The sequence below is a fragment of the Lycium barbarum genome, chromosome 1 (assembly GCF_019175385.1).
Source record: "Lycium barbarum isolate Lr01 chromosome 1, ASM1917538v2, whole genome shotgun sequence".
NCBI classification, from domain to species: Eukaryota; Viridiplantae; Streptophyta; class Magnoliopsida; order Solanales; family Solanaceae; genus Lycium; species Lycium barbarum.
This window is the reverse complement of record NC_083337.1, coordinates 2,327,470-2,340,714: the sequence shown is the minus strand read 5'-3', so window position 1 is coordinate 2,340,714 and position 13,245 is coordinate 2,327,470. Positions and strand designations below refer to the sequence as shown.

Here is a 13,245-nt window from a genome sequence, read left to right as displayed (position 1 = left end):
ATTATATAATAAGTTAAGCTCTTAATATTATTGAGTGATAACCTAAAATAAATGACAAGTAACGTGCTACTCTATAACAAGTTAAATTACATTAATTATATATAATAAAAAATTGGAGGGGAGCCTTAGAGCAAAGGTGAAGTTGTCTCTGTGTGACCGGGTTCGAATCGTGGAAGTAGCCAGCTACTAATACTTGCATTAGATTAGGCTGTCTCACACCCCCTTGGATGTCGCCCTTCCTCAGGCCATGCTAACGCGGGATGCTTGTGAACCGGACTACCCTTTATATAAGTATAAAAGACGATAGTGGTGAACAAGGAAGCAAACAGAATAGTCCTTCAATCATAATAAGAGAGAGATATTTATATGACCATAGATAGCTCATCAACAAGTAGTCTCAAAAGTCCTATGTTGCCTCAAGCATCATTGGACACAAACAAATGGTGGATTATTTCTATTATTAATAAGGCAATAGATGTTGAAGAAGCCAAGAAACAGACATTGTTCTCTTTGCCAATGATTATTGTGACTAGTTGTTTCTACTTCGTTAACCTTGTCTCTGTCATGTTTGTCGGTCATCTTGGTAAACTTGAACTTGCTGCATCAAATCTTGGTAATTCATGGGCTGAGGTCTCTGGTTTGTCTTTCATGGTATGCATCCAAATATTATTTCCTCTTATTACATGATTTATTTATACATTGAGTTAAACATTCCCATAACGACGTTGTTTGTGTGGATAATTTTTTGTTGTTATACTAAACATATAATTTAATATAACATGAAAATTAAAATCGATTTAAGAGAAAACTTGACCATTATAGTAAAATGTTGTTTCAAAGGATGACTGTTATAGAGAGGTTCTAAATGTGGAAGAGTTTGCAAGTTTTCTTGGTGCATTGCATATCAATAAGAGTTGAAGATTGGTGCACTGAAAGTTTATAGATTTTTTACATTATCGGATGAAATTTACCTGCAATAATATAGTATAACCAATAAAATTGTCGTAATAATACAAAATACTTTACACTATTTATTTATATAACTTAAATCCTTTAATAAATGTCTAGGAGTGCCTTAGAAAACTGTTTACTGTGCATTTTGGTTTAGCACTTTGCTACACATAATGAGGATTTAAGCTGCTAAAACTATTAGTTTCATTAATTGTTACTCCCCCGTTTCAATCTATGTGACTTACTTTTTTCCTCTTAAGAATAACAATAATTACTTCCATAATTATGTATATGTTGTTGATCAATATTTACTTGCTAACCTTATGGTCCTATAAAATATTACAAGAGATTGCAAGTTTTTCTGGAGCATGCATTGCATATAGGGAAAAGGGTCAAATATACCCCTCTACTTTAGTTTATTAGTTAAATTTGTCCTCCGTTAGTTAAGTAGTCAAATATACTCCTCTATTAGCTAAAGTATACACATATATCCCTTGAATGGATGAAAATCTCAAATCAGTCAAAATTACTCAATTGCAATTAAAATTATCCAACCCGTCTCTTATAACCCGACCCGTGACCCCATCTCCTCTCCCTCATTGTTGCTTGCTCCATAGCCATCATTGTCGGCCAACTCGTGACACCGGAGCTCCGGCAAGCTCCGGCCACTATCACATCATTTGCTCCTACTTTGATTAGCAAATGACACGCCACATCTTCACCAGAACATTTTCTTAAACAAGGTCCAAAACCTAAACTGGCCAGAAAATGCGAGTTGTAGTAAAAATATAGAATCTCCTAGAATGAACGTACCATAAGTGTAAATTCATAACCCATGTCAGCTAGAATTTTTCGACGTGCCATGGAGGAAGAACCCAGGATTATCTTTCAACATATGGAACCGTTAGTACTACTAAATTCAACATATGGAACTGTTAGTACTACTAAATTCAGTATATTAAAGAATGTTGAAAACAAGCTTTCACTTTCAAATAAGAACAGAACATTGTGCTCTTGAATGTTGAAAAAATGAACCTTGAAAGTCAAGTTCTTCGGAGCCATTTGTTTGCCCGCCTCTTTCTTACCTATGCTTTGATGTGATAGTGGCCGGAGCTCTGGTGTCACGAGCTCGCCGGAGCTCCGGTGTCACGAGCTCGCCGGCAATGATGGCTATGGAGCAAGCAACAGTGAGGGAGAGGAGATGGGGTCGCGGGTCGGGTTATAAGAGACGGGTCGGATAATTTTAATTGAAATTGAGTAATTTTGGCTGATTTGGGATTTCCATTCAAGGGGTATACGTCTATACTTGGCTAACAGAAGAGTATATTTGATTACTTTGACTAACGAAGGACAAATTTAACCAATAAACTAAAGTAGAGGGGTATATTTGACCCTTTTCCCTTGCATATATTAACAAATGGCCAGCGCACTACCTTAGGAACTTTCTTTATCTCTTTTTTTTTTTTTGGTTGCACTTTTCACTGAAAAAAGGTCAGCGACGGACATATTTCATTGCTAAACAACAAAAATTTACCACTGATTCTATTTAGCGATAGATATCATATATTGGTTATTTGTAACGGATTATATATTTGGTGATGAATTTAGCGACTGATATTAGCTAGTTCCAATTTATAGTAGTGCATGACGGCTTAGACGAAGATCATAAAAATCTCATCGACATATTATATTTTTGAGTTTCATTTTATTACAATAATATTATTATTTCAATTTATTTATTTATTGACTTTCTTAGATGTCGACACTACTAATGAAATCTCTAACATAAGGTTGGCTTAAGTGGTGCACTTGAGACATTATGCGGCCAAGGGTATGGAGCTTAAATGTACAAGATGATGGGGATACATCTTCAAATATCATGCATCATATCATTCTTATTTTCTACAACAATTGCTATTATCTGGTGGTATTCTGATAAAATTCTCATTTTACTTCATCAAGATCCTGACATAGCATAAGAAGCAGGGGCGTTCTTGAAATTCCTCATAACAGGATTATTTGCATATGGCTTCTTGCAAAATGTTTTGGCATTTCTTCAAGCACAATCAATTATAATGCCTCTTGTTGTGTGTTCGGTTGGATCTTTAGTTATACACATTGGCATTGCCTACGGCTTGGTTCATTGGACAAGTCTTGGTTTTAAAGGAGCACCATTAGCAGCTTCGCTTTCAATTTGGATTTCGGTCCTCATGTTGGGAGTGTACGTGTTTTTTTTTTTGAAGAGATTCAGTCACATATGGAGGATGGTCTCTCGTTCGTGTCATTTGATCATATCCTTACAAACTTGAAGTTGGCTTTGCCCTCTGCTGCCATGATATGGTGAGTAACCTCATATATGTTAATTTTTGTTATTCTAGTTTTTACGTCTCACAGCGGTTGAGAGAATGAGCTGCGATATCCTTCTATGGTCTTGAGCAATCATTTTCTCATGAGCTAGCTTTTGAAGTTGAGCTAGAATCAATATCCATTATTTTACCTGGTATCAGAGAAAGACTAATCTCAATTAGGCCCCCATGTTATATAGTCTAAGCTAGCTCCAGATGTTCGGTCCTGGGAGGTGTTAGAAGTCCCACATCTGTGGTGAGATAAGAAATGAGTCTCCTTATATGATTTTGGACCATCTTTGCCTCATGAGTTAGCTTTTGTGGTTGATTTACCCTCTGTTTGGATGGTTGTTTCCCGTGGTTCATTAATGTACAGTATGGTATGGTACGGTATGGTGTTATATTGTATTGTACTGTATTAATGAACACCATATTTGGATAGACTGTGTCGTTTGTTGTGGTTTAATAACATTTGTATTGTTTGGTTTGACTGTATGGTACTGTATAATAACTTGTAAGTTTACTAAAATACCCCTAACTCTTAATTAGAAATTAGTTTATATATATTAATAAAACCCAGGTAAAGAATAAAATAGTAACTTTAAAAAATAAGTAGGTAGTGGGTGGGGGTACGTGGTGTGAGGTGGGTGGTCGTGGGATGAGGGTGGGGTTGGGTGGTGGTGAGGGGTAGTGGGTGGGGGTGGTGTGAGGTGGGTGGTTGTAGGATGAGGGTGGGGGTAGTGGGTGGTAGGGTGAGGGTGAGTTGTTATGGGGTGGGGTTGGGCGGTGGTGAGGGGTAGTGGGTGGTGGTTAGGGTGGGTGGTAGAGAAGTGGGATAGTTGGGGGTGGGGTGGGTGGTAGGGCGGGGATGGGGTAGGGTGGGGGTGGGGCTGGGTGTGGTGGGATGGATGGTGGAGGGTGAGGTGGGGTTAAGTGGTAAGGTGGGGGTAGGGTGGGATATAATGGAGAAATGAAATACGTAACCACGGAAAAACCACCAAATCCGTGGTTACAAAAATTGGGACTTTTCACGGTTATATAACCATGGAATGAACCACGGGTTTACAACACCATACCACATAATTTTAATCACAATAGAAACAAACATGATTTCGTACAAAATCATACATTAATGAACCACGGGAAACCACCATCCAAACAGGGGGTTAGGAGCACGTTTCATATTTTTACACAGTAGTAGGAAAAGAAATATATTGAAAAGGCTCCTAATCTAGACCCTTTCTTTCGTAGAGGTCATGTATTGTAAGTGATTTGAATGTCTACTGTCAAAGTCACTGAATGAGTAGTCATCAATCCTTAATTATACTATGTAAAATGTACTTGATTATATTGAAATTACGCGTAACCTAAACCCTTTGTTCGTAGAGTTCGTGTATTAATGTAAGTGCGTGAGCCACTAAAAAGGTAAGTCGTCAATCCATGGACTATGTAATATACTTTCTGTTGGATTACGCGTGAGCATTTTACTAGAGATTTCTAGTCTACCCTTTCAACGTAATTGTACTAGAATAGGCAGAGTCAATTTCCCCTCATTTTCTTTACTAGACGAATAAGATACAAATTCTATTTAGGCATGTCAGGACTTGGCTTGATCCTGTGTTCTCGCGTTTCGAACCCATAATTTCGCAATTTGATTATACAATTTGGAGTACTGGGCTTTGGAGATTGTTGTGTTATTAGCTGGTTTGATGTCAAACTCAGAAACAACTTCTGTGATTGCAATGAGGTAATTAATTAAGCTTTTCTACTTTAACCCATCGCATTTTCACATTATTAGAGGCTAAAATTTAGTCTACCTGACACTATTTGTTTTTGGTTGTGACTTTACAGTGTTAATACTAAACCATTGCCTACATGGCGTCGTATGGTCTGAGTGCAGCTGCAAGGTAATGTACCATGCATGAGCATTAACTTTTATATACTGACAGTGTGACATAAAGAAATACAAATTATGAATTTAATCAACTAATATCATTTCAGGTTATCTTTACCTAATGTAGCAGGTAACCTGCCACTATTAGAAAAATCAAAATTTTAGACGAATTGTACTCTTTGCAATTGTTTCTAACTATTTTTCCGTCAAAAATACCAAATTTCAACAAAAACATCCATCGAAAATTCTGATTTGTCATGTGCCTTATTTAAATCTCAATTTTTATAGAAGGTTACGTGTAGATATCTTTTAGGTAACTTGATAGAGTAAAAATATGAGATAAACTCTTATACACTGACGTCTAACAACATAGGAACGTCTACATTATTAAGTCGCATAAGAAATAATTACAGGTAACCGTACCGTTTATGATAATGTAGATTAGTTACTAGAAGATAAGGTAAATGACTTGTTAGAACGGTTTGACTTGCATAGACAATATAACAATTATTCAAGCCATACCCCATGACGGAGCTACATTTAAAGAAGGGCGTTTAAGAGAATCCCTTTTGTCTAAAATTTAATATTTTTAAGAGAATCCCTTTTGTCTAAAATTTAATATTTTTACATATATAAATTTTTGAATCCCTTTAACATAAAGGAAATTTTATAGTATATCTTTTTTTTTTCATTTTTTCTCTTCTGTTATCAGGATTCTTGATTCTGTCACTGACTGTTACTGGTAACAAATTAACGTGCATGCATTTCAAAATATATGCAGTACCAGGGTGGCCAATGAGTTAGGAGCTGGAAATCCTGGCAAAGCTAAGCATGCTATGGTTGTTACTCTCAAGCTATGTATTTTTCTTGCTCTTTTAGTTGATGACTTGGCTCTATTTTTTTGTCATAATTTCTGGGCTGGCCTCTTCAGTGATAACACTGAAATAATAAACAAGTTTGCCGCGATGATGCCTCTGCTCTTAATATCCATCATATTCTATTTCTTTCAAGGAATTTTATCAGGTTAGATTCTTAAATTTCATGTCTACTGAAATATTGTTGTACAAAAGAGTTGATGGTTAATTGGAAACAAATATTTGGCCTAACTCATTAGTTTTTGCATTCAACATACATGACCTTGCTAAAGGATAAATTGTAATTGAATTGATCATTAGGGGTGGCTAGGGGATGTGGATGGCAGCATTTGGCTATGTGCATCAACTTGGCTACATTATATTTCATTGGCATGCCAATTGTTGGTCTTCTTGCTTTCAAGTTCAACCTACATGGTAAGGTATATCAAGTGCATGCCATGCTGGTATGTCTTGTTTTAGCTATCAAGAAACACATTCAAAATTGAAACTTTTTCTTTATCTTAAACTTATTATATTTTGAAATAATAATTTTAATATAATATTTTTTTTTGGTAATAACCTGTAAAGCATTTTATTACCACCAACCATCAACCATCAACAAAACAACTAGAAAAGAGCACTTGGATTCCTAACCACCTTGCCAGAAAGGTTGTCAAGAACACCATGTCTCTGCCACTACTCGTTACATAGAGCCTCTAAATATCCTATACATTTTCTTGCCTGTTTTGTATCTATAAACATTTCTATTCTTCCTCGCACTATAAATTGTATTTGTTGCACTATTGAGCTCGTATTCACAGCAATTCCTTTGAATATCTTCCAATTCCTAGCTTGCCAAATGAAGTATATTCTTGCACCATGGACAGTAGCTATAACTTCCTTCTTCATTCTGCACCAGTGTTTGTTTTGGATAAACTGCAACACCATATTGGCCTCTACTTGAGGAACCTGAACCCCCAGCCACTGTTCAATGCCCCTCCATACTGCCTTTGACCATTCGCAATCAACAAACAAATGTGTGTGGTCCTCCAGTCCGTCTTGATCACAGAGTACACACGCTGCTTTATCATATCCTATGTCCATCTATGCCCATACCAGCCATCTTATCTTTTGTCAGCAATTTCTTTTGCGCAACTAGCCATAGTACGAACCTATGCATGGGTTGGAGTAGTTTACACCATATCAGATCATGTGTCTTAAGTGTTACTGTATTAGTCAGCAGTGTGAGGTAGCTCCGCGTGACAGAGTAGTTGCCATCCTTAGTGAGCATGTACCTTCTCTGACTAAACCATTGTTGCATCCCTAGTTTAATTTTGTTTAAGTTCTTCCAGTACCAGCTACAATCACCAGGTGGAGTATGACTCCAAAAATCCACATCAGATTTCATATAGATGCCATGAACCCATTTAACCCACAGAGCCTCGTTATCAGTCACAAGTAGCCATATTAACTTACCCACCGATGCCAAGTTCCACTTCTTACAACTTCTAATATTCAACCCACCTTGTTTCTTTGGTTTACACACCTTCTCCCATGCTACCAGGGGTACTTTCTTAACATTTTCACTGTTGCCCCATAGATAATCTCGGCATTTCCTGTCGACATCCTTTAACACACTTTGGGGCAGGATGAATACTGCCCCCAAAAAGTTGTGAAGAGAGAAAAGAATTGAATTAACAACTTGTAATTTACCTGCATAAGAAAGATGTTGTGATGCCACAGACCTGATTTTATCTGTAACTTTCATACTAAGTTGATGGCAATCAAGTTTTGTCCACTTTTTTGGCGACAGAGGTAGGCCCAGATACTTCATGGGGAAGGACCCTTCCCTGAAACCAGTGCTTGCCAACAACTTTGTTCTTTTCTTATCATCCACACCAACCATGTAGATGCTTGATTTGTCAGAATTTGCACTCAAACCTGTAACAACCGAGAAGTGGTGCAATGCCTCCATTATCCTTTGAACTGATGCTTCATTACCTTTACAGAAGATCATGAGATCATCTGCAAACGTAAGATGTGTGAGCTGCATATCTTTGTACATCGAAAGGAACCGAAAGTCAGTCAGTTGTCTCATTTGTTTCAAAACTCGACTCAGATACTCCATGACTAACACAAATAACAAAGGTGAGAGTGGGTCACCTTGACGCAGCCCCCTTTTCCCATCAAAATACCCACAGCTGTCCCCATTTACCTTCACAGAAAAACTAGTCGTAGTGCCACAAAACATCACTAGTTGAGTAAATTTTTGCGGGAACCCATACCCTTCCAACATTTCCTGCAAAAACTCCCACTGCACCATATCGTACGCTTTCCTCAAGTCAATCTTTATCAAACATCTGGCTGATGTCTTCCTACTATAATGCCTGCTGAGTAAGTCATGGCATATTAACACGTTGTGTACCAGAGACCTGCCTTTAACAAATGTCGCTTGTGTGGCACTTACCAGGTTTGGTAGCACTGCTGATAGTCACACACATAGTAATTTTGAAATGCATTTATACAACACATTACAACAGGCTATGGGTCGAAATTGACTTGCATTGACAGGGTTAGTCACCTTAGGAATGAGGGAAATCAAGGTGGTATTTAACTGTTTTAGCATTTTACCTGTCCTCATAAGTTCCCATACTGCATCACACACATCATGTCCCACCATAGGCCATGACGCTCTGAAAAAACCACTCCCATAGCCATCAGGGCCTGGTCTCTTATTAATATTAATGCTAAACATAACATCTTTTATCTTTTTCTCAGTAAAAGCCCTCATCAGCCTGCATTGTTGTTCCATAGACAATTTAGGTCCCTGATTAAAGAAACCTGGATATGCCTTTCTTCTCGGCCCCCCATGCTCCCCTAGCATCTGCTGGTAGTATCTAATAAATACCCCTGCAATCTTGTCTTGCTCATGTTGGACTTGGCTTTGCTCATTTTGAATTTGGCACACTGATTGTACCAGTTTCCTTTGTTTGATTAATGTGAAAAAATATTGTGTGTTGTCGTCTCCTAACTTAATCCAGGTAGCTTTACTTCTTTGGATCAACAACAATTCTGAAAGCTTAGCCGACTGCCTATACTTCAATCTAAGGCTTTTATCCTCTTGCTGTATGTTAGCATCAGTAGGATTCGCAAGTAATCTCTCCTGGCACTGTAGCATGGCTATCCTATCATTTTTTGCCTCCTGAACAATGTTGCTGAAATGTTGGCGATGTAGCTGTTAGAGGCTCTGTTTCAACATCTTTAATTTTTGAACCATTTGAAACATTTTATACCCTGCAATATCTGTGCACCATCCATCTTCAACAACCTTGTGAAAATCTGGATGTTGACACCAAACATTACAAAACTTAAATGCTCTTCTATTCTTTTTAATTTGCTTCACCAAACATTACAGAACAATGGTCACTTACACCTGCTGGGAGGATGTTTGCTCTACAATTCGGCATATCATCCATCCACTCCCCGTTTACAAACACCCAGTCGATTCGGGAAAAAATTCTTTCATCTTGATTATCCATCCATGTGTATTTGCCCCCATTAGTTGGGAGCTCCACTAGTCCACACGCATCCAAGCAAAGTTGAAAATCCACAATTTCAGCATATGTGACCGGGGTACCACCAATTCTGTCCTCAGCATGCAACACCGCATTAAAGTCCCCTAATACCACCCATGGGCTAGACCTCAGATTCAGCTGCATTAAATAGTTCCACAATTCCTTCCTATCTTCTTTTTGGTTAAAAGCATATACGAAAGTTGCATTAAATCTAAGTTGCATTGAAATACATGTAATTTGGCATGTCATGGCCTGAGCTGCTTCGCTCTCAATCACCACATCGAACCAGTTTTTCCTCCAAACTAATAACAACCTCCCATTATAATAGGCAGCATGGTTGCTCCTATACTCCCATCCTCCAAACATGCCTTCCACCACCGATCCCACCTTATGTATTTTTATTCTAGTTTCAATAAAACACATTAATCCTAATTCTAATTCATTGCAGAGGAGTTTGACTTCCTTCTGCTTCTTGAGGCCATTCAGGCCCCTCACATTCCAGCTCATAATTTTAACCATCCCCCGGAGGAGCCTCTTGACTACCCCTCCCAACTTCATCTTGTTCCTTGTTAGATACTTCCCCCTCCCTCCCAAGTGGTTGAAAATTATTTGTGACCGGGACCGTAACTTCCCCCGTAGCCCCTGCTGGTACAACACTACTACTAGCCCCTCTGCCATCTGCGTTTGATTTCTGAGCTTACCAAGCACCTCCATTATATGGTCTTCTCCAGCCCCCACCCCTCCCACCTTGGTTATATGGCCTTCTCCAGCCACCTCCCTTCCCAACTGCAGGATCCTCTTCTCTAACATCTTCCCCCGATACCTTGTTTCCCCCTTCCTCTTGTGCTTGTTCTACAACTTGTGTTGCCTCATGAACTCTTCCCTCATTAACTTCTAGCACATTTTTCTTATTCTTCCTACAGATATCCTCAGTATGACCATACTTTTGAAACACTTTGCATATCGATGGCTTCCAATCTATGTAACTCTTTGCTCAATAACCTTACCTCTTTCGTTTTTTAACAAGACCACATCAGGTAATGGGGTATCAATCTGCACTTCCACCAGTAATCTAGCGAAATTCAACCCTATTTTCCATTCTGTATTTCTATCAACCATCAGTGGCTTCCCCCACCAAACTCCCAAGTTTGCTCAAGCCCTTAGCACTCCAATATTTGAAATCTAATCCGGGCATTTTAATCCAAATTGGAACAGAGTATAATTCATCTCTGGTGAATTCCATATCTGGACTCCATGACTTCACAATTAAAGGCTTATTATCAAAGAGGTAGATATCCCCTTGAATGACTTCATTTTTTCCTTCTGCTGTATTAAACCTTACCATTACTATTCCATTTTGCATCATTACCACTTTGTTAATGCCATGTTTCCCCCACATTCTCTGGATAAACCCATGAAGTACAGTAAATGGAGGGTGGGCACCTAATACGTAGCAGACAATCGCATGCTTCCAGAACTCAATTCAGTAACAAAGTCCTCCTCCTCAATTTCTACAATCAATTGGTCTCCCTGTATCTCCGGATTCACATACTCAAGTTTGAATCCGGCATTGGTAACCTTTGAGATATCAAAATTGTCCCATACAGACGCCTTACATTCAGTCATCTTACCCAGATCTGTGACTTCATTCTCCTCTTGGTGGTGTTGTTCCACCTCTGCTGCCCACGATTGATTTCCTCTCCTCACCGGAGTCTGTGTTGCTGTCATCCAAGCCCTAATTTGCTCCCCCATTTGTACTGCTTTACTCTTTGTTGGGTTTACTTGCTTAGGTGTGTTCTCTGTTGTATTCCCTACCAGAAAACCCTTCGCATCTGCTCCCTTAACTGGTCCTATTTGCGCAACAATAGATCTCGTTCTCATATTTGTTGTTACCAGTCCTGTTCCACTAATTGAACTCTCGCTCTGTTTAGATCCCTTCATACCGTCTCTTTGTTGACTATTTTCCGGCGGATTCGTCTGCTTTGTTCGCTTTCCCATGGATGGCGCAGTTTTAGCTAACGTGCACCGAGAGAACCAAGGCTGACTTCATCCGTTATCATACATATTATGCAGTAAAATTTAGGCAATTATCCGTAATATTATTTGTTAAAAATTTGTGGTTTTTTACGTAATATATTTATGCTACACAACGACAACTGAACGATAAAACTATTGAAGTCAATTGCCTTAGGTCCCAAATACACATGGTCTCCAAACATACTATACTATATTATTATATATAACATATGGAGTAATTTATATAACTATTACTATTAATTAGTGTTTCCAGATTTTTAACGTTTTCTTATTTGGTTGAGGTAGCAAATATGAGCAACAAAAAAAGGGTAAATTTTTCTCTAGCATTAGTTAGTATTCCCTCTTCAATTCTAAATTCTCCTCATCCATTTACATTCATTTCTTTTACATGTTTCTGACTTTCAATTTCTTATTTCAACTCATTTTCTCTTAATTAGCTATTTGCTTTTGTCATGTGCTGAAGTACACATACAAAATTTTGGTACCACAATTTAAGCTGTATTTGCAGTGCGTAAAAGTTTATAAGTTTACCTACTTTAAAATAATTTCAGACATGCGGTGTTTTGAAGTTAATTAGGTTTGACAAAACCTAACTTCATATTGCCTGAACTTCAGCTATATGTGGCTGAATTCATTCATTTTTGTCTGGACTTCAGTCATTTTTGCCTGAACTTCAGACATCAAGCCAACTTCAGACACCGCATGTCTGAACTTATTCTAAAGTGGATAGACATGCAAAAAAAAAAAAAAAATAGATACAGATTAAATAACGGTGTCCTAATAGAATACCCCATGAAATTTTTACTTTATCATATTGATATTGGGTTCAATTGAACATATTTCGTATTGTATGTTTTTTCACAAACCTTAGGGGTTTGATACTACGTGTCAGATAACTTAATATTGGGCTCAGTTTAACTTATTTCGTATCAAGGCTTGGAATACCACGTATCTCGTATCACATTTTTCACAAACTTTCAATTGCTTTAATATTATCATTTTTGAGTTTCGGTATATTTAATCGCAACTAATTAGAAATTGAGTTGTAGTTGATTGATCGAAGTATTAGTTGTTTTGAAAAAAAATATATAATGTAGGGTTTATGGATGGGCTTGATATGTGGTCTAGCTTGCCAAGCCACTGGCTTATTGCTATTGACATTGTTGATCAGATGGGGAAAAGTGGAAGCCTCAACAAAGTGCAATAGAGAAAATGAACTTTTAGCTTAAGCATGAGTTCATGAGAATCACTTGCTTATGGGCCACAGACCACTAGTGTGCTTTTTGCCATTATTGATTGTGGGCTTATTATGTGCGGCCCAATAAGATTAAATTCAAAATCTAAAATCTAAATTTAATAATGAATAAAATTTCATCTCTTCATCGTTTATTTAATGAACGTGTCAGATTAAATTGAAATTTTCGTAAATTGGTCATTCTTCCACCCATTAAGATTACCTCATTCAATCATATCTTGCTCACTAATGACATGATAAAGCAAGTTAGAGTAAGGAGAGCGATATCAATTCACTATAAGGCTTTTTGTTCTTTTCTCTACAATAAAAATGTTGTCTTCTTAAGATACGTTTT

At 37.7% G+C, this 13,245-nt stretch overlaps 1 pseudogene; it reads left to right on the top strand.

The window, feature by feature from the left end:
- Nucleotides 1-366: 366 nt before the first annotated feature.
- Nucleotides 367-12,885, top strand: LOC132627051 (protein DETOXIFICATION 18-like; annotated as a pseudogene).
- The last annotated feature ends 360 nt before the right edge of the window (nt 12,886-13,245 follow it).